At 40.2% G+C, this 27,459-nt stretch overlaps 1 pseudogene; it reads right to left on the reverse strand.

Moving 5' to 3' along the window:
- Positions 1–4,670: 4,670 nt before the first annotated feature.
- LOC149749777 (UDP-N-acetylglucosamine--peptide N-acetylglucosaminyltransferase 110 kDa subunit pseudogene) overlaps positions 4,671–27,459 on the reverse strand; it is a 192,435-nt pseudogene continuing 169,646 nt past the window's right edge.

Genomic DNA, 27,459 nt, shown 5'->3' on the forward strand with positions numbered 1-27,459 from the left:
TCAACATATGGATTTTGGGGGAGGCAAATGTTAAATCTATAGCAGAGGTACTTTCCCCATAGGATGGGGGAGAGGGAAAGTATGTAAGCACCTGTCATAGGGCCTGGTGGGGAGCAGGTGCCCCATACAGATGTTATTACAAAATATTGAGTATAGTTCCCTGTGCCATAGAGGAGATCCTTCTATCTGTTCTATGCCTTCTTTGAACGACCGTAGCACTTGTTGTCTGTATCGTTTTTATGTCTGTTGTTGTTTTGTGACTGAAAATGAAAAATTTCTATTTGTCCATGTCCTGGCCCTTACATAAAAATGTGTTCATTTATCTATTTCATATTTATTGACTACATCTTAGACACCGTGTTAACTGCTGGTTCTAGATGTTAGTAAAATATAGACCTTCCTGCTCAAAGGGTCACAATATTTGTGGGAAACCAAAAAATGAACAACCTATGTCTCTAAGAGCTTTGTACTTCCCAGAGAGAACACACCTCGTAGGTACAATGAATACATGTGTCATACGTAAATGTATAACTAGTTAATGGGATTATACACCTGAGATAACTGCTTTTCGATTCTGACGAAATGATGATGATATTTCACCAGGAGCTCAATACCACTCTGAGAATGAGGGCTGAACCCCCGACTTGACTCACTGCATCGCTTTCCTATATAAAAATACACAAGTCTGTACATACGCTCTAGAAAAAGGCTTATCTGGCATGAATTTCAGATAGCAAGAAGAAAACTTCAAGAGGTTCAGAGAAGCATCCAGAAGCTCAGATGATTGTCTGGCACTAATACAACTTGCCTGACAGGAAAATAGAACCGTAAATCTCACAAAATTAAATGATCTTTTAATAATTTCAACACCTCCTGCTATTAATTGGAAATTCTAGAAGAATAGCTTCTTTTAAAATGTACTGATAATATGCTTTACAGCTTAATATTCAGAAGCCTATGTTTTGGCTAAGTGAGCTTCAGGAAGGAAGGAAATTTGTGGTTTACCTCCACTTACTTTGGAACCGCTGGTTCCAAACATCTACTTCTATGCACAGTCATCTTATCATCTGTAAAATGGAGGCAACTCTAAGACAACAGAGTTACAGAGATGTTGCACAGCTCCATGTGTCATTGTCTTCCTTTGTTTCAGAATACCAATGACATCTAAGCTACTACTGAAAGAGTGCTATATTATTTGGGGTCATCTAGTGCAGCTCTGTCAAAGTAAAGAAAAGGGACCTAGAATGACTATAATTTTCCCAAGAGGACACAATTATTTTATGGTAAATCTGGGACACGAACCCTGATCTCTTGGATCCCATTCCATTGTTCTTTCATTGGGTTCTGAACAACCCAGAGAAATAAAGAGAAACAAAACTCCTGTGTGCTGTGTCACTGGTACAGGGCATGGCAAGATTGGAATTGGAGCACTACATATTAAGAGGTATCTGAGAAATTCTTCAAACTAATTGAGATATATACCAGGTACATAGAAAACAGTATGTTTTATGAAGATGATTCTGTGCAATGAACAGAACTGGTAACACACACTGGAAGGTGAATTCTCGTTTTCTGGCACCTTGAAAACTCCACCTCAACATACACGTTAAAATAAACATTTGAACTGGGTCATATTTAATTCTGCATGCTCTTGTAAGTCAGCAAAATATTCCATATATCATTTAAGTTGTCACTCACTTTTTAACTTGACTTTCAATTTCTAAAAGTCTTGCCAAACATAAAACAGAGGTGGGAAAATGGAATACGGGAAGCTGCAGAGATGAAATAAGCTTATTTCACTAGGCATAAAGATGAATATCCAAACAACTTCTTCATGGCTGAAAGTGTCCAAATCTACTGTCTTCATTTTGTAGTCAACGCTTCCGGAAAAATATGCTAATGGATTCCTTATTACCCAAATGCCCCATATCAGTTTCAGTAGGTATCATTATATACTATGGAAATTTTTCTCAGTGACAGTGAAAGACATCCTGGCTGAACATCCCCCTGCCCATGACACAGAGATGATGGTCTCACGCTATCTTGAAGGCATTGGAGCCCACACTATCCATTACTAATATTAATGGAGGATAAAACTTCATATTCTGTTTGCTCTATATTTGTTAAATCACTTCTTCCCTTCATTAAACTGGATGGCCCATAATTGAGTCTGTAGTGTGTCTATCATTGGAAACAGAACAAAGTTTTGTTGGTTTTATTAATGTCATACGTTTCAAGGGAGGGTCTATTAAATAACTAAGTCTAGTTTCACAGTTACAAATAAATTATGATGTAACTTTGAATAAATTAAGCTCATCATAAAGGAAGGATGCTGAGAGTTGCTACTACCCCTTCCTTGAGGGGCTCTCGTAAAGCACTAAGTAAAGTAACAGCGGTGTATATGTATGCATATATTTTCAATGATATTTGTACAGACTTAAAAAGAACTCTACAGAATGCATTATAAAAACCTTAATGCTGTGTGTCCCTAGTTCCCAGCTCTCTCATTAAAACTACTTAAATGAACACAATCTTATCTGTTAGGATAGCTATCAGAGTACTCCAAATATTACTTCTTGCAGTACCCTGTCCCAACCATTTGCCATCCTCTTCCCATTAGTCCTCAAGTCAGAAGCCCCGAAGATCTGTTCATTAATTTATGAACACATTTCTTCATCCAGCCAAGAAAATTGATTGATCCCTTACCAAATTTCAGGCACCATTCTTCAGTATGATTTATAGGCATATTCAGGAAACACAGCAGTGATTAACACAGATGAATATAGTCTCTCTTGAGCTGAGAGGGGAGAGAAAAGTAAATAAGCAAATATAAAATCGTAAGTATAGGGCTTCCCTGGTGGCACAGTGGTTGAAATTCCCCCTGCCGATGCAGGGGACACGGGTTCGTGCCCCGGTCCTGGTAGATCCCACATGCCGCGGAGCGGCTAGCCCCGTGAGCCATGGCCGCTGAGCCTGTGTGTCCGGAGCCTGTGCTCCACAATGGGAGAGGCCACAACAGTGAGAGGCCTGCGTACCGCAAAAAAAAAAAAAAAAAAAAAAAAAATCATAAGTATAAATATGTAAATAAAAATTAAATAAATGGATAGAATAGTATATCAGGTAAGTGTTGGAGAAAAACAGCAAGCAGGGAAGGGAGATGGAGATTGTTAGCTGGTAGGAGGAGGCTGCAATCTGAAACTAAGTGGTCGATGAGGGCTTTCTGGGGAAGATAAAATATAAGAGGGAACTTAAGGTTGTGAGAGGGAGCAAGGTGCATATCTGGGAAGTGAATAGTACAAGCAGAGGGAACAGTCAGATGGAAAGGCAATGAGGCAAGAGTGGGTTTGGAGTATCCAAGGAGCAGAAAGGATGTCAGTGTGTGGAAAACAGAGGGAGCAAAGTGGAGAGGAGAAGGAAACAGTCAGACAGGAAACAGAGGCCCACATTTCTAGGGCTGTGGACGCACTTTGAGGACTTTGCTTTTCCTGTGAAGGAGCCATTGAAGAGACTTAAGTGACATGATCTCACTTATGTTTTAACAAGATTTCTCTGGACGCCATGTTGATTAGAGACTGTAGGAGAGTAAGGACAAGCCCCAGAAGACCAATAGTTGATTCAAAGAAGTGATTACTCAAACATGGTCCCCCTCCTCTGCATCAGTAAGGACGCAGAGCAGAAATCGGCAAAAAATGGCCACAAATCAAATCAGGCTCTCAGCCTGGATCTGTGGGACTGTGAGCTAATAATGGTTCTCACGTTTAGAAAGGTTGCTGAAGAAAAAAGCGTAGAAGTTACAGAAACTGTATAAGGCCCACAAAGCCTAACTGCTTAATTCTTTTTTTTTTTTAAGGGCAACTCATTCATTTATTGTTTAAAGATTGCAAGACAACTTCTGAATTTATGTAGCACAATTTAAATGTTTTACTTTTTTGATAAATCAGAGTATAATAGAGAAAACAATTAGTTTCCAGTAATATCTATATCTCTATGCAGAATTAAGTCTTCCACAGACATGTAACCTGGAAACAAAAGCCTGTTACAATAAGCAAAGCTTCAACAGAGCTGCTACTTTTCGGGCCAGGGAAAGGTTCATCCCTATAGGAGGAGGATGTGCTATGTAAAATGGCTGCAAGGTCACAGCCTTGAGGGCGCTGGAAGTCTATTATCCTATCCCACATTAAGTAGTTTGGTGAACTTCAAACGTCCGTTCATCTGCAACCAAGCTGGCAAACTTTAACTGATATTTCAAGCAGGTAAAAAATAAATTAAAAGAAATCCTTACACTGATGTTCCTTGATTCACACTGTTAAATGGTTCATTAACATGTAATTCTGGCTAAGAATTACATTTGAGACTCCTTGCTCAGATTTTGGTTAACAGTACAAATCTTTCAGAAATTCAAGTTCTTATTAATCAATAATTTGTCAGCTAGGATACATTCAGGCATCAGCTGCAACTACAGAATAGGTGCACTGCCTCAGCGCTGTGGAGAGACATAATCCAGAACGCTACTAGCAGACAAAACATCTGTTACTAGACAGCACAGGTGCAGTACAGCAAGACAAAACCAGACCAGCCGGAGAAAGAGGATCTCACCGCCCAGGGTCAGAAGGGAAGGGGTAAGGAACTGAAGTAGCACCGACGAATGGGGTCAGAAGGACCAAGACAACTGACGGTTGCAAGGCAAATTTTATTATGCTACAGTTGCAGATAATATAGACTAGAAAAAGGAAGGTTGCCAGATGGTGGTTTACATTATCTACAGACTGTCTCGGCTCAAGGTTAACTTCCCTGGGAGAAAACCCATAAACCCAGAATCATCAAAAATAACCTGCATGTGCAGGGGGGAGACAGCTTTGTTTGTCTCATTTTACATTCTTTCTGATCTCTGGGCCCTGGTGATTTATCTCCCATGGAATGGAACAAGGAGGGGAACAAGTAGGGACAGTCCCTTCGAGCGGCGGCCGCATGCCTGGCATGTCCTTACCTGCTCTCAAGGCTGACTGCTTCCCACAGGTCCCCCTTTTTTATGTTTTAACTTTTGCTGCAAAATAATTCCATGAAGTTTAGTGCCGAGAGTAGTATACTGTTGCATGAGGATACGAAACAGCCATGAGAAGATTATTATCAATAATAGGCAAATTATGGCCAGGGTAATAAATCCTGACAACCTTCCGGTAATCCAAGACTGAGGGTTTAACCACTTTAAATGATCCAGTAAAGTTTGAATTACATCTTCTGGCGAAACATCAACAAGATGTGTATTTTGTATATCCTGAATTTCAGCATTTAATTTCTTAAGATCAAGACTAATATTATTATCTGACCAAACACTCAGCAGATGCATTTTTACTTTTTCCCATTCCCAAATACAGTCACTGTACTTTTAAGGAGTAACACACATCCATGTATACTTTGCATGACAAGCTACACGCATCCTCAATTTTAATGCTGCCATCTGATCTCCAATCCCCAAAATTGCCTTTTTAAATTCACCTAACTTGTTATTAATCTGTAAATCTATGTGACTTTGTAAAGATAAAGCAAGACTGGTATGTTGAGATAACGGATTAGCAAAGTGAGCATGATGAATACTCTGTGAAAGAGCAAGACCGGCAGTAGCCACGGTAGCAGACAGAGCAGCCGAGGCAAGTAAACTTACTATTAGCCACCCAAGAAAGCGTCTCCTTCTCTGCAAGGCTTTAGAGAGTTCCACCCATGCCTGTACTCCAGTATCTTCATACCAAGGTTCTCTCAGATGTACAGGCACCATAACATACATGGGTTGCTTTAGTATAAGCACAGATTGCGTTCCTGCAGAAGGGAACATACAACTGCTAAAAGTACAATTAACACAGCTAATATTATATCCTCCTTTGGAAGAATTACCAATGTTAATAGAACCACACAAACGTGTATATGGAGGAGCAACACAAGTTTTAACAGGTGTACTGGAATAAGTTAGAGCTAGTTTCCATATATCCCTGTTCTTTTGAAATGTGATAAACCTATCTATGATGGGAAAAGAAGAGATAAGAATTGACACCTTGGTATAATCTATAGTATACCATATTTGGTTATTATTCCAAGATGCATTGCAACGTTCAAAACTGGATCCAGGAAAGTTAACAGTCATAAAAGGAGGCAATTGGTTTTTTGATTTTCTGTTAAGCATAGTAACCTTATGTCCAGCTATAAGTATCCCTTGTCCTCCAAGTAAACGCTTCATACAGAAATAATTTCCTGAATCTTCACCTGTAACCTTGGCTATAGTAATAGCGGAATCCCTAAGTGGTGAGGCGTATGAGATTTGACCTCTAATATTAATAGCTTGCCCATTTTATACCAAATGATGGTATCATTAAGATCCTCTCGTCGGCTGGTAGCCGGGCATGTAAGAGTAATGTTGGTTCCTGTAAAACGAAGGATGCCTGGAGAGCCTGACAAACTAATTGATTGATCCGTTCCCTCATAAACATCTGTATGCTCATAACTAATAGCCTTTACACATCCAGTTTCCAGATGCAATGGGCTAAGACAGACAGGATAGGTACTAAACCAGTTAGTATAATTTACATATTGATTTGTTTTATATTCCCAATAAGAGGCCCATAAACAGTTATCATTGTAAAATACAGGAAACTGTGCTTCAGACCAAGATATGGGTTGTAATAGTGGAGGATCAGGTACATAGGCCCAGTAAGTTGCTGCATTAACAGAGGGAACACATGAAATGGTTGCCAACAGAACCAAAAATAAAGTTACAGGTGTAACAGGATTATTCTGTTGTTTCACTGACTCTTGAGCTCGTGAAACCAGTTGTTTAATTTGTCCCCAAGTTGGAACATCACTCCTTTGAGTCGTCCTGGCAAGTGGTCTCCTCTTCTTCTTCTTTTTCTGAATCAACACTGTCAAATTTTCCGGAGAGGTGCAGAGCTTCTTCATCTTCTGAACTAGGTGAGCTGTGGCGAGCCATCTATTTGCTTGACTAAGCGCTCAGGAAGCCAGCAAGGTCCAGGCGCTGATCTGGGATAAGATACACACGTGACCACGTCCCCAAATCAACACAGGATCAGGACCACGCCAAGTGCTGGTTAACGGATCTTTCCAGAGGACCTCCGGAGATTAAGAGGCCAATCTTGGCTCAGCCACAAACCTTCCCCCTGCAGAGCAGCCAAATTTGTCAACAGTGAGAACATTTAAAATAAACAGAGCATGATTTATAAGGTTACGTGGTGTTGTTCTAGACAATTCCCCCCTTTTTATTTTTTCAATAGTTAGCTTTAAAGATCTATTTGCACGTTCTATAATACCTTGTCCTTGAGGGTTATATGGAATGCCTGTAATATGGGTAATTTTGTAATGAATTACAAAATGTTGCAAAAGCAGCGGGCCCATTATCTGTTTGAATAATTTTGGGAAGGTTCATGAAAGCAAAACAGTGTAATAAATGAGTGATAACATGTTTAGTAGCTCCTCCGGTCTGTGCTGTAGCACAGAGGAAATCAGAGTAAGTATCGATAGTGACATGAACAAACTGTCATTTCCCAAAAGACGGGATATGAGTAACATCCATTTGCCATAAATGTCTAGGTAATAATCCACGAGGATTAACAACATAATGTGGAACAGGAAGGTGAGGTAAGCATTGTGGGCATTGCTTAACAATTTGTCGGGCGGCTTCACGAGTAAGGGAAGATTGTGTGTGTAATGTAGCCGTCGACTGACGGTGTAGAGCGTGCAACGGCTGTGCTGCTTGGGAAGCAGTCTGATCATAACTTACCGTAATATGAGGGTGTCCAGGACATGGACCATGAGTATCAACAGTATGAAGATAATGAATGCAGTACATTAGCCATTCTTGACAGCATGACGAACGGAAAGGAGGAGTACAGTAAATTGGGACATGTCCTGCTTTAGGGAAAAGAGATTGAGGAGGCGGAGTAACTTCAACTCTATTCTTGGGAGGAAAATGTACAGGATAAAGATCACGTTTACATCGAGTTAAAACATCTGCAGTCGCATTAAGTTTAGTCAATGGACCAGGCAAGTTAGAATGAGCACGGATATACAGACCTGCAACAGGACCATCGTGGGAACGAATAAGCTGTTGAAGCAAACGAAAAGAGGATGATAATTCAGGGTTATTAGTATGTCCTATGTCGCAGTCTCCAGAAGAAATCATAAGCTAATAAGATATTTACTATCAGAAAACAAATGAAAAGATATAGAAGGCAAATGTTTAAAAGCCATAATGACAGCATACAGTTCAACACGTGGAGCTGAAGTCAAGGAAGTTTCTTTAATGAGGTTTGCTCCGTCGTCAATGATTACAGTAGCCACTCCTGAAGAAGAACCGTCCGTAAAAACCAAAGGTACATGAGGAACAGGCTGTTGCCTAATTATAGAAGGAAAGATATGAGTTAAGTTTGCTGAATTGGATCAATTTATCAGCAGGGTCATGGCATTCCAAGGTACCTGAAAATCCTGCAAGAGCAAGACCCCATTCATTACTATGTTGAAAAAGGCAATTTTGTTGACTAACTGAATAAGGGATAATAATTTGAGAAGGTTCTATACTTATAGGTTGTAAGCATCTAGTTCTACCTTGCATTATTAAATTACTAATAAGTTCATAATAAGGGTTAATAACTTTAGAGGGTGTAGTTTTCATATGAATCTATTCAATAATTCCAACAGTTTGCCATAAGACGGCAGTAGGCACATGAGGAGTTGGACAAATTATGAAGAAAATTGGAAGGTGAGTATGAATCCTAGTTAATTGTGTAGAACTGATAGATCTATTGACTATCTGTAAAGCTTGAAATCCTTCTGGAGTCATAGAGCGTGAAGAAGAAGGATCTGAGTCACCTTTAAGAACATCAAAGAAAGGCTGTAATTGAGCAGTAGTAAGTTTTAAGGAAGGCCTTAGCCAATTAATATCTCCAAGTAATTTTTGAAAATCATTTAATGTTTTTAAATTATCAACTCGAATTTGCAGTTTTTGAGGCCTAATAGTAGTCTTATCAATGTATTTTCCCAAATATAAAAATGGAGATTGTCTTTGAATTTTTTTTGAGGCAATGACCAAGCCAAATGATTGCAAGGACTGTTGTAAAAACTGAAAAGCAGTCTCTAATAAAGAAATATTATCAGTGGCTAAAAGTATATCATCCATATAATGTATGAGATATAACGATGGAAACCTTTTTCTCACAGGAGTCAAGGCCTGAGCCACATATTTTTGGCATAATGTAGGACTATTTGCCATGCCCTGAGGCAATACTTCCCATTGAAATCTCCTCATGGCTTCCTTAAAATTTAAGGAAGGCAAGCTAAAAGCAAAATGTTTTCTATCTTCAGGAAACAAAGGAATAGTGAAAAAACAATCTTTTAAATCTATAACTAAAAGATGATAATTGTGTGGTATGGCTGTTGGAGAGGGTAGGCCTGGTTGAAGAGCTCCCATTATTAGCATAGTTTTATTAACAGCTCTTAGATCCTGTAATAACCTATATTTTCCAGATTTTTTCTTGATAATAAAAATAGGAGTATTCCAAGGACTACTGGAAATTTCTAAATGCCCTAATTGTTCCAGTACTAATTGTTCTGCAGCTTCTAATTTCTCCTTTGTGAGGAGCCACTGGTCCACCCATACAGGGTCATCAGTCAGCCAAGTAATTGGATCAGCAGTGAGTGGAGGAGAATCCAAGGCTCCTAAGAAAAACCCAGACCTAGTCTATCATTTTTTATTATCACATCAATAGGATAGACAGTTCCTTGTTGATTTGTTCCCAGCCCTTTTGTGGGAAGAAATCCTTGATCCAACATCATATTAGAGACTTGAAAGTTTGGACTATAAAGTAATACTCCCATTTCTTTTAATATATCTCGGCCCCAGAGGTTTAAAGGCAGCCCAGGCAAAACATAAGGCTGGAAGTATCCTGAATGGCCCTCACTATCTTGCCATAATAAAAACTGACTACTTTGCATAGGAGAAGAGCTTTGTCCTATTACGTGAAGTTCTGTAATAGTAGGACTAATGGGCCAATGTTTAGGCCAGTGTATCTGCGTCATAACAGAGACATCAGCTCCAGTGTCTAACAAACCTGAAAAAACCTTTCCATTAATGGTTCATTTCATTTCTGGACGTTCTTTCCCTATCTTCTGAATCCAGTAGGCAGCATTAGACGATCCAAAAGCCTTTGTTTCTCTCTTTTGATGTTGTCAAATTTGTCCATGAGGTACAAAGGGCAAAAGTAGCAATTGTGCAATTTTATCACCAGGAGAAATAGTTATTATATTTTTAATAGTTTGTGCCATGACTTTTATTTCTCCTTCGTAGTCAGAATCTGTGACTCCTGGCATAATAGTTAAACCTTTCATGGTGACACTACTTCTTCCCAATAACAGTCCCATCAAACCCTTGGGTAAAGGTCCACAGATGCCCGTAGAGAGGGCCTGAGGACCCATTTCAGGAGTTAATACATATCGGGCGGAGGTACTGAGCTCCAGTCCTGCGCTTCCTGGTGTTGCTCTGGAGAGCGAGGATATTGTATGTTTTTGTTTTTGGTTAATGTCTGATTGATAATTTGAGGAGGATACACAGACATTGCCCTTATTATTTGTTGGGGCCGGGGAAGGCCCCGGGAGGAGTTCCCCGACAGTGGTGGCCCATCCTTGTGGGCCACTGAGCAACCATCTTGTGCCCAATGTTTTCCCCTGTTGCATTTAGGGCATAAACCAGGGATTTTCTGACCATCTGGAGGTTTTTGAGTAGGGAAGGAAGGACTAGGGTTAGAATTAAAAGATCTACATTCTCTAGCAAAATGACCTGCCTTTCCGCATTTAAAACAAGTCTTTGTTTTCTTTTGACTGTTTTTAAACCCCACTTTAGTTAATGCTGCAGCCACAGCAGCACCCTGTATGTAAGTAGGCCCAATGTCTGCACAAAGGCGAATATAATCCTCCAATGTTCCCCGTTTTCTCCAAGGTCGAATCGCAGCCTGACATGCATTATTAGCATTCTCAAAAGCAAGCTGCTTAACTACAATTGTACCAGTGAGTCCGTCCACAATGAGTCTCCCCACCGCCTGTGACAATCTATCTACAAAATCAGCATATGGTTCATCAGGTCCCTGTCTAATTGTTGAAAGATCCTCAGTTTTGTGTGTAGAAGGTCATTTCCTCCAGGCTTGTAATGCCAAATGATTTATTTGAGGATAAGCAACAAAGGGATAAGTTAATTGATCTTGTAAAGAAAGATATTGTCCTTCCCCAATCAGCATATGATAATCAACTGGAATATTATGGGCAGCATTCTTTTCTGCTTGTTCAGCAGCCCGTTCATAAAAATCAAACTTCCATATTAAATAATCTCCACCATTTAAACAAGCTCGTGCAATAGACTTCCAATCGGCGGGGGGGAAGAGCTTCTCCTGTCAACCATAGCAGTAGGAAAAGGAGCAGTGGGCCCATATTGAGCACAGGCAGATTTTCAATCTTTCAAAACTTTAAAAGGGAGAGACTGATGCTCCTTAGTAGCTTGTTGAGGATTATTAGAATCAGGTCTTTCTATGACGGGACAACGGAAAATAGGATCTTCTCCTCGTTTTATTGCTCCTCGTACAGCGCGCTGCAAGGGACTGAGCATTTTTACAGATGTAGATTTTTGAGGAAGACAGTCCTTATTAACCTGCAGCTTTTTCACTGACTTATCTATCATAGCCATTAGAAAATCATCCTCAGGATATTTCTCTCTTTTATGTTTAAAAGCCTCATCTGTTAAGTCCAAATGTTCCTTTTCATCTAAAATATTTAAATTAATTAGCTCTTTCGGTTTAGGAAGTGGCGACACAGTAGCTGATAATACAGTCTCTCCTTCTGTCAGAGGCTTATGTCTTTCTGACTTTACATTCAAATCAACACTATCATGAGAAGAATCTAAACATATTTTTATCAGAGTCCACAAACTATATGTAACAACAGGAGTATGAGTAGGCCCTCGAGACTCATAATAATTTTTTAAATCTTCTCCAACTTTCTGCCAGATTTCTATGTCAACAGAGCTGCCATCAGGAAACCAGGGAGATACACCATGGATATGCTGTAAAAATTCAGTCAACTGTGAGGTAGAAACTTTATTACCCCGAGCTTTAAGCATCGAAAGTAAAACCTGAGCAAATAATTCACACTCCTTTGAGCCCTTCTGCCCCATCTTATTTTACTTCTGACTATTGCCTTATGCCTCTATTAGTTTCACTTTTACTGGTGGCCACACATATTTTGCATAAGGGTTCTCTTACCTGCACTTTCTTTTTCTTTTAATTGCCTTCACGCTTCAGGTCCCTGTTCGAGTGCCACTTGCCGCGGACCAGCCGGAGAAAGAGGATCTCACCGCCCAGGGTCAGAAGGGAAGGGGTAAGGAACTGAAGTAGCACCGACGGATGGGGTCAGAAGGACCAAGACAACTGATGGTTGCAAGGCAAATTTTATTATGCTACAGTTGCAGATTATATAGACTAGAAATCGGAAGGTGGCCAGATGGTGGTTTACATTATCTACAGACTGTCTCGGCTCAAGGTTAAATTCCCTGGGAGAAAACCCATAAAACCAGAAGCATCAAAAATAACCTGCATGTGCAGGGGGGAGACAGCTTTGTTTGTCTCATTTTACATTCTTTCTGATCTCTGGGCCCTGGTGATTTATCTCCCATGGAATGGAACAAGGAGGGGAACAAGTAGGGACAGTCCCTTCGAGCAGCGGCCGCATGCCTGGCATGTCCTTACCTGCTCTCAAGGCTGACTGCTTCCCAAACATATGTTGCCTTGTTTAAGCCTCAAGCCCTCGATCCTTTGTTGAAATACAATAATTTCATTCCTATGGTTTTCAGTACCAAAAACTCAGCCTCCAGGAGGGCTAAAGTCTAATTTGTACTCCAAACCAAGTAGCAGTGCAGTTCGCTACTACTGAGGCTGAATCCATAAAGACTTCAAGACCACGTCCAGAAGACAAGTTATTATATATAATACCCTAGAAGGTCTGAAACATAATTATCATATACATAGCTGGTCCTTCAGAGCTTTTTACCTATAACATGTTTTTTGATGAAAGTTATTTAATGTACTGGAGATAACTGTGACTTACTGATCAAATATTTGAATACTTATACTTACCTGGGATTTCATTTCTGCTGAAAGAAAAAGGAAGGACAGGACCCACTAAAAAAAAAAACAAACTTTAGCAATGAAAGTAAAAATCTTAACACACACTATCACTTTTGGAAGCAGCATAGAGGGGCAGTCAACGGTAAAACACTGGTGAAATAGGTCAAAACTCTAGGCCAAAAATCCATTATTATTATCATCAGTGACAGTACCACAACTGTGCCCTTCAGAATTAATAATCGCTCCTAAGAAACTTCATTTGGCATCAGAAGATGTGTTTAAGAGAAACACTCTGGGAGGTTTTGAATCAGACTTGGTTTTTTCTTCGCCAAGTTACAGGAGAATTTTTAAAGTGGGGGGAAGGGAAGAAGGAAACGGACCAGGAAAAGAATTTAAGCCATCATCTATAAACCAACAAAGCACTGATAGTTCCAAACATTATGTCACAAACTAAAATGACTGATGTAGGCTCAAGTGGTTTATAAAACCTATAAAAAGACTACAGCAGCAAAGTCCCCATTTATCTGTAGAGTTCAGAAACTAAAACAAGGAATATTTTAGCTTAAAACCTTATCTCAAGAGAATCATATACACTTCACATGAATAAAAATACCTGAAACCAAACATTTTTAAAAGCTCCAATACCCAAAATATAAAGAAAAATATTAATCCAGAAGACTCAATCAATCCATGATAATCACAAAACGGCTGGGCAATCTCTATCTCCCTTCCACACTAACCATCCATCCCATGGAAGACCAAGGGAGATCAGACCTTCCAGACTTACCTTCCAGACCTTCCAGACACCTGGCTGCTGCAAAATTCTATGGAGACTCCTTGTGGAACAGCAGTTTCCCATCTCTTGTGTCTCTCCCTATCACGATCATGATCATGCAGGAAGCAAGTCTGGCTGTGCTATTTCTTATCATTGTCTGTCACCCATCTGCAACATGGTATTGTACGGATAAGGAAAAAGTAGTTCCCTTTCCCCCAGAAGGTTGAGGCTCAGGTACAGGGTAATTCTCCTGTGCACACAGTCATTATTTAGGCCGACTCAGTGACTTCAACAGGCTTAATCATGTGATCAGGTTTGTTGCCAGCTGCGTAATGCTCCCACATCTGTAGATAGAGCCGCTCTAGGTCCATTGTGTATCGTTTGGTGTTGAACAGAGGGCTAGATGTTCTCTGCTTCCAGACTTTGCCACGAATTTTCTTCAGGTATTCTAGATCAGTTCCCAGTTTCACAGCTATGTCTTCATATTCTTGACTATTTTTAGCAATAAGCTCAAGACAGCCTAAACAAGTGAGCTGGGAAGCTGCAACTCGGGAAGCAAGAGTCTCTCCTGGCATAGTCACCATGGGTGTCCCTGACCAAAGGACATCCATCCCTGTGGTGTGTCCATTACAGAGTGGAGTGTCCAAGCAGACATCAGCCAGCTGGCCTCGCCGAACATGTTCCTCTTTAGGAGCAACAGGTGAAAAAATGATACGGTTCTGGGGAAGGCCCATATTTTGTGCGTACTGTTGAATATTAGGTTCTCCTACTGCTGGAAAACGCAACAGCCACAGTACACTATTGGGAACACGCTTCAGAATATTTGCCCACATCTGCAAAGTAGATGGGTCAATTTTATATAACTGATTGAAGTTACAGTACACAATGGCATCTTCCGGTAACCCGTACTGAGAACGTGTGGTTACAATAATGGTACGGGGAACCTCCTCTCCAGTGGCAGCCTTAATGTTGATCTGGGTAGTTGCCAGTCCATTGCTAAGACTGAATCCATTAATTGTTATCTGAATTTGTCCTCTGTTAATCATTTCAATAACTGCCTCTGCAATAGTATTCATAGGAATGACAGGCATATTAAGAGCTGTATTACTGCTGTCTGCGGTGTCTCCTCCATCAGGACATTTCATCTTGACAATTTGCACATCTGGGAGACTATCAAGAAATGCTTTGAGGTCGATGCCATTCAGCACAATCCGATTGTCATAAATGTGCCCATTGGACTTAAAATCGATGACTGCTTTCTTCTTCAGGTGGGGGAACATATTGGCATGATCACCAATAAAGAAAGTATGGGGCATATAAGCCAGTTTCTCAGAATACTGCTCAGCAACTTCAGCAGGTGAAGTTTCCTGATCAGTGATGATATAATCCATGAAAAGCACGCCACTGGTCCCAGGGTAGCCCAGCCACATTGCCTGAATAGGAGCTGGCCTGAGAGCAAAGAGTTCATTTCGAGCACCCCTGGTATAACCATTCATATTTACAAGGATGTGTATACCATCTTGATGGATGCGATCAGCTGCTTTCCCATTGCATGGAATCTGAGAAAGATCAATGAAATGATGGGCTTCTGCCATCACCTTTGCTCGGAAGTTTGTGCCATCATCTGGGCTCAGGGCATAACAGAAGACCTCAAATTTATCAGGATTGTGCGTGCCTGGAATAGACTGCATAAGGTGAGAAGTAGGATGATTCCCAAAGTCAGAACTCACGTATCCTACACGCAGTCGACCATCACTGAGCTTCAAGTCTTTTGGATGTTCGTACGGTGGTTTATGAAGGACACTGATCTCATCCAAGCAGAGGTTCCCATGGCTCTCAGCAATAGCCTTCCTGAAGCCATGAGAAAGAGGATACAGCATACTATGATGAGGCTGCACAGAAGGCAACCTATTCTTCTCCAGCTGGTCAGCCACAATGCTGACCAACTTCTTCATTCGCTCATCATAGTCTGTCCAATCACAGACAATCTGCAGGCAATGAGCCAAATCACAATAAGCGTCAGGAAAGTCAGGTTCAAGCTTCAGAGCAGTGCGATAAGAAGCAATTGCTTCTGGAATATTCCCTGAATCCTTGTGAATGGAAGCCAGATTGCTGTGGGCATCCGCAAGTGCAGGGTTAATCTGAATGGCACGAGTATAACACTGCAAGGCTCCCTGAACATCCTGCATCTCCTTTAGAGTGTTTCCCATGTTACAGTAGGCGTCAGCAAAGGTAGGACTGATTCGAACAGCCTCCTTATAATGCATCAGAGCTTCCTGCAGTTTTCCCTGCTGCTCCAATACACTTGCTAAATTTGAATGGGCAACAGCAAACTCTGGGAAGACTTCTAATGCTTTACGATACAAGCGAACTGCCTCTTCAATGTTTCCCTGGTCTCCTTTGATATTGGCCAGGTTATTCAGAGAGTCTGCATGGGTGGGGCACAGCCGCAGAGCTGTATTATAACAATCTTCTGCTTCGGCAACACGGCCCTTCTCTTCCAGAGCGTTGGCTAGGTTGCAGTAAGCATCAGGGAAATGTGGTTGCAATTCAATAGCTCGCCTGTAGGTGTCTATTGCCAGATCCATCAGGCCTTGCTCATAGTATACACAAGCCAGGTTGGCACGTACCACTGCATGATTTGGGCTCAAGCTTAGGGCACAAAGGTAAGCTGCCACAGCTCTGTCAAAAATCCGTGCCTCTTTCAAGACATTTCCTAAATTGATATAAGCATCCAGAAAATTGGGGTCAAGGGTGACAGCCTTTTCAAAGTGATGAATTGCAAGCCAAATCTCCCCTTGTGCATTGAAAACACAGCCAAGATTACTCCAAGCTACTGCAAAGTTCGGTTGCGTCTCCACTGCTTTCAAATAACATGCCTTGGCTCCTTCCAAGCGACCCAGGGCTTTGAGCAGGTTCCCCAGGTCACTGCGAACACAGTACAAATCAGGATTGCACTGAAGAGCAGAGACGTAAGCTTGTACTGCCCCTTGCATGTCGCCTGCTGCTACCAAAGCGGCTGCCAGGTTAACATAACCGTCGATGAAATCTGGCTTGAGATGCAATGCATGCCGGTAATGCTCCATTGCTTCCTGCAACTGCCCTCTTTCCTTGTACACATTCCCCAAATTCGAATAGGCTTCTGCCAGAAGAGGGTTCTGTTTAATTGCCAGAGTACTAAAGTGGGCAGATCTGTCCAGCCTTCGACACTGGAAGTGTAGAGATGAAAGTAATAAAAGTACTCCAGTATTGTCAGGCTCTTGTCTCCACAGCTGCATGCAGCGTCTCTCAGCTGCCTCAAAATCTCCTGCCTGATATTCTCGATGTGCCAACTCAGCTAACCCTTGGAAGGAAAGCATACGTTTCGTTGGTTCTGTGCTGTCAGCCACGTTGCCCACAGAAGACGCCATCTGGAGCTTCTGGAGAGAGTGAGAAAAGGGGGTAATTGAGTCCCGCTGCCGCCACTACTGGCAAGAATGTTTCCAGAGGTAGCAAATACGAGGGCAGCAGCCGTACCACTGCTTTGGCAGGCTTAAGCGGCGGCAACAGTTACAGGCACCGAACCTTAGGAACTCTGGTTGGCCATCTACCTCTCACGCTCTTGAAATCTTAATTCTTAACCCTGCCCTCTTCCACCATTTTTCTCCTAATCAGGGAATAAAAATTACCTATACACTTGCCTTAGAAGAAATCAAAAGTCAGTAGTCCAAACACTTTTTAAATTTTTGTTTTCTGTCCAGTTGGAAAGGAAATACATGATTGACTTTACTTCATCATTCACATAGTCAATGTGGAAAACATTAGGGCCGTGTATTTCAATACAGTAAGATCAGAAAATTTTAAATTGGCCTTCCCAAACCACTAATAAGTAACCAACGTTGTATATAATGCTCAAATCTTAGAGACTGAGTTTGATATTTTAAAAGTTCTGAAAGGATTAGCTAATTTCTCCTCATCATATTTCTCATGCCTCAAACCCGAGTATTACTTTTTTAAAAATAAATCTATTTATCTTTATTTATTTTTATTTTGGCTGCGTTGGGTCTTCAATGCTGCGTGCAGACTTTCTCTAGTTGCGGCGAGCGGGGGCTACTCTTTGTTGCGGTGCCCGGGCTTCTCATCACAGCAGCTTCTATTGTTGTTCCACAACTCTATGGGTTCCTTTTTAGTTCCTATGAAGAACCCTAGGAATTAGTTCATGGAATTATAAGTTTTTGCAAACTTGTCAAAAGTGAGATATTTTAACTTCCATCAGGTAAGACCAGCGTCTCTTTCTTTGCCAATTTTCCTTCTATCATATTCCGCTATGTTGGATCATATTGGAATGGCCACAGGCTTTTTTGAAATCTGGCTAAGGAGATTTTCTTTTTTCTGTGGTACGCGGGCCTCTCACTGTTGTGGCCTCTCCCGTTGTGGAGCACAGGCTCTGGACGCACAGGCTCAGCGGCCATGGCTCACGGGCCTAGCCGCTCCGCGGCATGTGGGATCTTCCCGGACCGGGACACGAACCCGTGTCCCCTGCGTCGGCAGGTGGACTCTCAACCGCTGCGCCACCAGGGAACCCCTAAGGAGATGTTTTAAGTGAGGCTATTATGTGATTTTCAGACACCGCCGTATGTAATTGACTATATACTATCCCATTACAGGAATAACTTCCAGTACTCATACTGACTACTCTACTGACTTAACCTAGCACAAGACACAGAAGCATAAGGACAAAAACCACCTTACAATATAGCCATGTCTTGCACTTCACAGCTCTCAAAGCATGTGCGTTTGAAGAAGAAAAAAACAACTGAAAAGTACAAAACCAGAAGCTATTCTGTGGAAAATTATTTCAATCATCAGGCATGTGAAAGATAAGTCAAAGATTCAGCTCTCATCAATGCTTAGTCAAAACGGAAATTTTCTTCTGTCAGGAATATACTCCAGGGGCTTCCCCGATGGCGCAGTGGTTAAGAAGCCACCTGCCAATGCAGGGGACAAGGGTTCGAGCCCTGGTCCGGGAAGATCCCACATGCCACGGAGCAACTAAGCCGGTGTGCCACAACTACGGAACCTGCGCTCTAGAGCCCGTGAGCCACGACTATTGAGCCTGCGAGCCACAACTACTGAAGCCTCCGTGCCTAGCACCCGTGCTCTGCAACAAGAGAAGCCACCGCAGTGAGAAGCCTGTGCACCGCAACGAAGAGTGGCCCCCAGTCCCTGCAAGTAGAGAAAGCCTGCGCACAGCAACGAAGACCCAACACAGCCAAAAATAAATAAATAAATGAATATACTCCATCAACAATGTGTGTAATGGAATGGTGTATTTTATCAGAATCCCTGTAATGCACAGACCTATAGCAGTACTGAAATCAGTAATGCATTTATAATAGTAAATACTTATGAGGAAGTAATCCATAGAGGTTTTCTCAAAGTTAACAATGAAAATTAATGTGACATTATCAATAATAAATTGTGAAGCTGAAATAAACTTTTCTAAACTATTAATAACTAGAAGCAAATTCTAATCAACCATGTTACAAGAAACCTATGTCTAAAAACTGCAAAGTTTATTTCTTAAAATTTTATTTCGAAAATACATAAACTGTCGTATGAGGAGGCAGTTAAAGAATATATAGCTAAAAGAGTGGGGGAAAAGTTTTATAGAGACACATCTGGCAGTAGTTAATTTTTAAATGTCATTTTTCTAGATTTTGTGACACCTATAGTATTGATATTTGAAAGCATTTAAAAAATTGTAATTTGAAGATTTGCTACTTCCAGGTAGAATAAAATATTTTGAAGCAAAACAACGTTTCCACTGAGAAAAACAAAAAAAGCCAAATGAAATAGCCAGCATTCAATCAAAAAGTTCTAGACAAACCAAGAGATAGAATCATATGGCTAAAATTCTAAGAAAAGAACAGATAATACAAAAATATTTATATAAGATATTGTGTATCTTTATCAGGAAAAGTCTTTATCAAGAAAAGACTTCAAAATCATCAGAATTAATATTATATTTTATTTATTTGTATGTTATATTTACATATAGATATTTATATATTTATATAAAGAACTTAAAGATAAAGCCCTAGTTAAGGCAGTGACAATAGCAGTAGCAGTGGGAGTGAAAAGAAATGGTTATATTCAAGCATATTTTGTCAGGAAAAGTCCAAGATCAAATGTCTGACTGCATACATGGGATGGATAGACGGAGTGGGAAAAATCAAAGTTAACTATAGAGGTTCTAGTGAAGATGGGGTTGCCGTCACCCAACCCAAGGGGCTGCGATCATCCCCAAGGTCTAGGAGACTCAAAGGGAAGGTCATGGTCAGAGGCAAAGTTAATTGGTGGGAAAATAAGACTCCCAGTCTCTCCATCTCCTTATACCAGTTTTTTTTTTAAACATCTTCATTGGAGTATAATTGCTTTACAATGGTGTGTTAGTTTCTGCTTTATAACAAAGTAAATCAGTTATACATATGTCCCCATATCTCCTCCCTCTTGCATCTCCCTCCCTCCCACCCTCCCTATCCCACCCCTCTAGGTGGTCACAAAGCACCGAGCGCATCTCCCTGTGCTATGCGGCTGCTTCCCACTAGCTATCTCTTCCTTATACCAGTTTTGTTTTTCTGCTCATATACGTAGCAGCATTTCATTCAAGGGGAAAGTCATTGATCTGACTGGTCAAATTAAACAACATAGTTCAAGGCACATTTACAGTGGTTAGTTCCTCCACAATTTAGAAAGTCACATTCACAATTTCCCTCTTCCTATGCCGCGGAACACATTGGCCATTCCTCCAAAGTTTCCACTCCACAGAGTGGACCAGAGATGACGTTAGCCCAGAACTGAGAGCTTGGCATGAGATGGTGTCAGCCCCACGTAGAGCTCTGGCATAAGTTATAACCCAACCCAGGTCTACAGAGAGCTCTGCATGGAATCCTGGGAGTAAACTCAGCCATAATAATGTGATTCTGTTTTTCATTTGCTTTTCTTCCTTGCTTCACTTTCCCTGGCCACTCTGACAAACAAACTTTCAGGCATTCCTGGGCCACTCACTAACTTTATTCCATTTAATGTCATCCAGATTCCCAAGAAAATTACTAACTATAAGGAGGGAAATTTGGAACATGGTGAGTTTTAGATGCCTGAAATATACAGGTCATTGAATCCAGTTAAGTAGCAAATTATCTGGATCTCAAACATGCCAGTAGAATAGCAGACTAAGCTCAATTTAATGTACTCTTACTGGAGACACATGTAAATTCTGGGTCAATTTTGAACAAGTTAAAAGCACCTAGCTGAGATTAAAAGAAAGAAAGGAACACCTGCATGTTTCAGAAAGTAACAGAGAAATTAAACCCAGAGAAAGAAGAGCGGACTGATGTCTGTGGGTTCCGTTCCTTAGTATAGGCCTTATGTAAATAGGGGCTGGAGCTAGAAATCTAACATTACCTTGAGGCCAGGAATTTAGACTCAGGATGGAACAATATTGAGAAGTTGGTACAGATATCCTACAGAAATTTCATGAGGAACTGCTTAGTCCATTAAGAGGGCCAAGGGCGGTGGTGAGGAAGATTGATATCTCTTGAAAACCTTCAGCTACAGAAAACATCAACACCTCTGAAAAGTAGGCCTGTCCTTCCCAGCGTTGTGATGGCCAGGTTGTCACTAACCTGTAAGGCCCTGTATGAATCAGAAACTGCAAGGAGAGTAATTCAAAGAAAAACAGATGCAGGATGGGTGTGGCAATAAATCCTAGGACCCTATCAGAAACAAAATTAAAACCACTCTAAAGGGAAATTTTAACAAACCAGAGCAGAGAGTATCCTAACCAGAACAGAATAATAATTCTGAGGAAGTTACTTTAGTTATTTAAGTAATATTCAATGCATTTCCATGGCCAGGCCCTTTTGAAGAATTCTAAAACATATACGAACAATTCGTTTACATCTTATATATCCGACCATCCAGAGCAAAATTCACTTAAGTACTGTACTGGTGGAAATTGGGCAGCACTATGGAGACAATAAAAAGGTGTTTACCATCAAAAAACATCAAGGTAAGAAAGAGAATGTCTAATTTTTAATTATCCTGTGGTTTATTGAAATCTTTTGGAAACCCAAAATAGAGAAAACCTAGGAGGCAATGAAGACTTAAATCTTTAGAGATTTATCAACTCATCTATAAAAGCTTTATTAATCTCTTCTTTTAATATCATTCCTGAGAGGTATAAATGTGTCCAGTGATAGGGTTGAAGAAGCCTGAGAGAATTTCAATTGTTTACTATTCTTGGTCAGCTATTAAGACCTTTCAGGAGCATCTTGATTTTCATGGCATCATCCAACAAAAAGCAGGATATCTTACAGAAAGTCCTGGTCCACTTTTTGGCTTGCTTTTGTGTTTATGTTTTTGGTTTTCTCACATTGGGCGGTACATTAGGCTACCTATTGCACACTCCCTCATTCATGCATGCATTCATTCAAACAATATTTACTGAGTTGAGATATTTAATTAACACCCAATAAATGATGTTTAGATGAATGAATGCGCTTTTTATCAAAGTAAGTGTAAGTACTGAGAAAAATTACAGAATGTACGATCCCAGCCCCACAAAAGCGTATAATTGTGTTGAGGATATAACACATGCTGGTGAAATAACTAATATATCATATTGGACAGCTTCTAAGTTCAAAAATGAGTTTTTATAAATAATCAGAGCCTAAGGAGGACAAAGAAGGGACAGTTCATTATGGGTTGAATCTATCAATAAATGTACATTTCAGATGAGATTTGAGATTGGCCTTAAAGAAAGAAGAGGACTTAGATATATGAACAGAGAACAAAAAAGGCATGGTGATAGCATGTGCATAGATAGTGTGGCCAATATTTACGTTCTTCATTAAAGACAGTCAGAGATAACCCAAATGTAACTGTTTCCATGGGTCCATTCTCAGTATCCAAACAAAACGGCAAATCCTATCTTAGTAAAACTAATGAAAAACACAGTCTTTAACAAAGACATTGTGAAGGAAAGGGGGAGAGAAAGGCTTGCATCCCACACCACACAACAAAACTTATTTAATTATTTGTTTCATTTTCTCCCTCTGAAAATTTCCTCTCCCTCTCTCTGTACGTCTCTCTTCTCCCACATCTGGCCACACTCTACCAGCCACCTTTCCAGATCTTTCCACAACTCTCCATCCTAGTTTCATTATGCCACAAGTTGAACATCTCACAGGTCTCCAGGATGCATCCTCATCACTTATTCCACAAAGACAAACAAAGGACACTTCTCAGGATCACGTTTCTTGGAAGGAAGAGGTCACGAGGAGTGATTATAAATAATATATGGTGGAGAGCAGTGACTTAAAATACCATTTTTTCCTCTTAGAATGTGAATGCAGGGAACTTTGGGAAACTAGAACATCTAGAAAGGATTCATTGATAATTATTTATTTTCAATGAATAAAATAAAATGTAATAATACGGCTAAACTCTGACAGTTTAACCTTTTCAAAAGTTGCTTTCACACACCTTCACTATTGGGATGTTTGATAAACACATCTTTCTTCTTTCTTTGCAGATACTGGCACCAAACTTTCAAACAATAAGAACCTTCCCGTAAGTCCCTTGCCAGGCAAGATTAAGGTATAACAATCCAAACAGATTTTTGAAGAAGATAACTGGTTGAAAGCACAGGAAAAGAGCTGGGTTTCTCTTTTTTCAACAGTCACATAATGAGTAATGTGGCAATTGGTTTACAAAGTCTCTCTCCATGAGGGGCTAAGGTTAAGATTAGAACTTCTGAGGCCAGAAGAGCAAAATAACTACAACAACCCACATATTTTCAAGAGCCGCCCTTTGGATGTGAGGGATTGATTTTTCCCACGCTTTTTTCAGCAACCCAACTGGTGTCTTTAGTAAATGACATAAGAGAATACAGTGTGGCCAAGAAGGCTTAGATTGCCTTAGCCCCAAGTCAGATATTCTCAAGTGACTGTCCACTCAAATGAAAAAGAGAGATTTACAAGAGGAAACTGGATACAACTGAGTGTACTTTTATTTCAACCCTTTACCTGAATGTTTTGTTTTGTTTTCAGTTCTCCACTGAAGTTGCCTACATTAATATATTTTTAAGAGCATTTCCTTAAGTTGAAGTATTCATTCAGTATATTCATTTACTATAATTGAGAAAAGCCAAATGACTTAGGCAAATTCATTTCTATATTGCCACAGCAGTGTATTGTGAACTAAATGACACCTGGCAGTTCTTTCCTCAGATACTAACTCAATTAGAAGGCAGAACAAGGATACCTACCCATTCAGGGAAGGAAAGGTCACTTAGCCTCTGTAGCTGTCTTAGGTCTCTTATCATCACAGTAACAAACTGAAGACTAAAAACCATACGATCACCTCAACAGATGCAGAAAAAGCTTTTGAAAAAATTCAATATCCATTCATGGTAAAAACTCTCCAGAAAGTGGGCATAGAGGGAACATACCTCAACATAATAAAGGCCATATATGACAAGCCCATAGCTAACATACTCAATGGTGAAAAGCTGAAAGCATTTCCCCTAAGATCAGGAACAAGACAAGGATGCCCACTCTCACCACTTTTATTGAACAGAGTTTTGGAAGTCCTAGCCACAGCAATCAGACAAGAACAAATAAATAAAAGGACTCCAAAATGGAAAGGAAAAAGTAAAACTGTCACTGTTTGCAGATGGCATGATACATAGAAAATCTGAAAGACACCATCAAAAACCTATTCGAGCTCAAACATGAACTTGGTAAATTTGCAGGATACAATAGATTTCTATATATAAATTTTGTATTTCTATACACTCACAGTGAACTATCAGAAAGAGAAATTAAGGAAACAATCCCATTTACAATCGCACAAAAATGAATAAAATACATAAGAATAAACCTGCCTAAGGAGGTAAAAGACCTGTACCCAGGAAACTATATGACACTCATAAAAGAAATGAAAGATGACACAAACAGCTGGAAAGATATACCATGGTCACGGATTGGAAGAATTAATATTGTTAAAATGACCATCATACCCAAGGAAATCTACGGATTCAATGCAGTCTGTATCAACATATCAAGGGCATTTTCCACAGACCTAGAACAAATAATTTTCAAGTTTGTATGGAAACACAAAAGATGCTGAATAGCTAAAACAGTCTTGAGAAAGAAGAACACAACTGGAGGAATCATGCTCCCTGGCTTCAGACTGTGCTACAAACCTACAGTAATCAAAACAGTATGGCACCGGCACAAAAACATCCATCACTGGAACAGAATAGAGAGCCCAGAAAGAAACCCATGCACTTATGGTCAATGAATCTATGACAAAGGAGGCAAGAATATGCAATGGAGAAAAGTCTGGGCTTCCTTAGGGATGGTTTCATCAATTAATTTGTTTTCTTAAATGGACCATACTTTTCCATGTCTTTGTATACCTTGTGAGTTTTCTGGTTGAACATTTGGCTTTCAAATATTATAATGTGGTGTCTATGGAAATCAGATTCTCCCACTTTCCCAGGGTTTTCTGGGCTTTTGATTGTTGAAGGCTGTAGTAGTCTGTTTGTTTAGGGACCTTTCCAAACTAGCTTTGCAATGACTGTAATGACTTTGACTTTCCAAAATAGCTTTGCAATGACTCCTTATCGTATGTAGGCACTGAAGTCTCTGTCCCTTTAGTTCATGTTTAGCTAATGTTTTGACAGAGATGTCCTTGAATTCCTGCACCTAAGACAAACAAAAACAAATATACACAAGCACATCCACATGCACACTCAAAACCACACACCTCTCCCCATTGTGCAGATTGCTGGATCACTCCTTCAACATTTAGCTGACCTGCACTGAGTTCAGGGCTCAGCCCATGGTGAAAGCTTAGAGACTCCTCTGGTGTTTTCAGAACACGCATCTTATCTTGAGTATGCATGCGGCTTTCCTAATTTCTCTGGACACATGTGTACTTTTTGTATGTTCTAAGTTCCCAAAGAATCTCCCCCAACTTTTGCTCCTGCATCTTATGTGGTCTATTGTATTTCAATGCACAGTCTTCTGCCCCAGCCATCTGTGCTTTGTTAGTTCACCTTGCACTTTCTTTCAGCAATGACCGCTGCTTTTCCAGACTGTGTTCCAGGTTAGCTAAGACAGAGATAAGCATCTTGTGTCAGTCCTTCAGGTAGCTCCCAGACAGGTTACAACAGATACACATAATAATCTGAGAGTACGGTCTCTTCTGCTCCCTCCTGAAGCAGGATTGAGGGTCCCATACTACGAATGGTCTGCCGCTACTTTAAGACTATCACTGCATTAAGGCTCCACCACTTTAAGACCATCTCTACACTAACAGTGGATGGGGCAAGGGCAAGTAAAAATGCCACAAAGCTTTCCTGCCATTTTCCAATTGCCTCTTCCCTGGTTCAGTATGTGTGTGGTTGCTGTAAATCTTTGGCTGATTTCAGGACTAAGAGAAACTCAAGGAACCCCACAACAAGAAACAGTATAATCAAACTCTCAGATGCCAAAAGACAGAGAAAGAATCTTTTCTCCCAAAGGAGAAAGAAAAAACAAATTTGTTACAAAGCAGGGATCCTCAAAAAGATTCATAGCTAATTTTCTATCTGAAACCACGGAAGCAAGAGGCCAGACATATTTAAAGTGCTGAAAGAAAGAAACTGTCCACCAAGAATTCTATATTTGGCCAAAATGGTTTCAAAACTTAGGGAGAAATTAACACATTCCCAGATGAACAAAGGCTGAGGGCGTTTGTTTTACAACTTCCTAACACTGCCCTATGACAAATGCTAAATTGAACCTTCAGGTTGAAATGAAAGGACACTAGACAGCAGCTCGAAGCTGTATAAAGAAATAGAAGTCTCCAGTAAAGATAAATACATGGGCAGATACTAAAGCCAGTATTGCGCTACTGGCTTGTAACCCTACTTTTTATTTCTTACATGATTGAAAAAACAAATGCATAAAATAATTATAAGTCCATGTTATTGGGCTCACAAAGTATAAAGGTGTAATTTGTGACAACAATAATGTAAAGAGGAGGAATGGAACTGTAGAGGAACAGAGTTTCTGTGTGCTATTGAAGTTGGTTTCAATTCAAATGATATTGGTTGAACTTTAGAAGGGTAAATGTAATCTTCTTGATAACCACAAAGAAAATATCAATAGACTATATGCAAAAAGAAATGAAAAAGGGATCAAGAGTTCACTACAAGAAAATCGGCAAACCACAGAAGAAGTCAGTAATGGAGTAAATAAGCGGCAAAAAATGCATAAGACATACAGAAAACAACCAGGAAACAGACAGAATTAAGTTCTTCCTCATCAGTAATTTTTGAAAAAGTAAGTGGATTAAGCTCTCCAATAAACATGTACATATTGGCCAATGGACTTTAAAAACAACCATAATCCAAGTATATGCTGTCCGCAAAAAACTCACTTGATTACAAGAGACACAAGTTGGTTGAAAGTTAAAGCATAG

This window comes from Delphinapterus leucas, chromosome 3 (genome assembly GCF_059928025.1).
Source record: "Delphinapterus leucas isolate spDelLeu-1000000601 "Yukka" chromosome 3, BTC_Dleu_Yukka2, whole genome shotgun sequence".
Taxonomy (NCBI): Eukaryota; Metazoa; Chordata; class Mammalia; order Artiodactyla; family Monodontidae; genus Delphinapterus; species Delphinapterus leucas.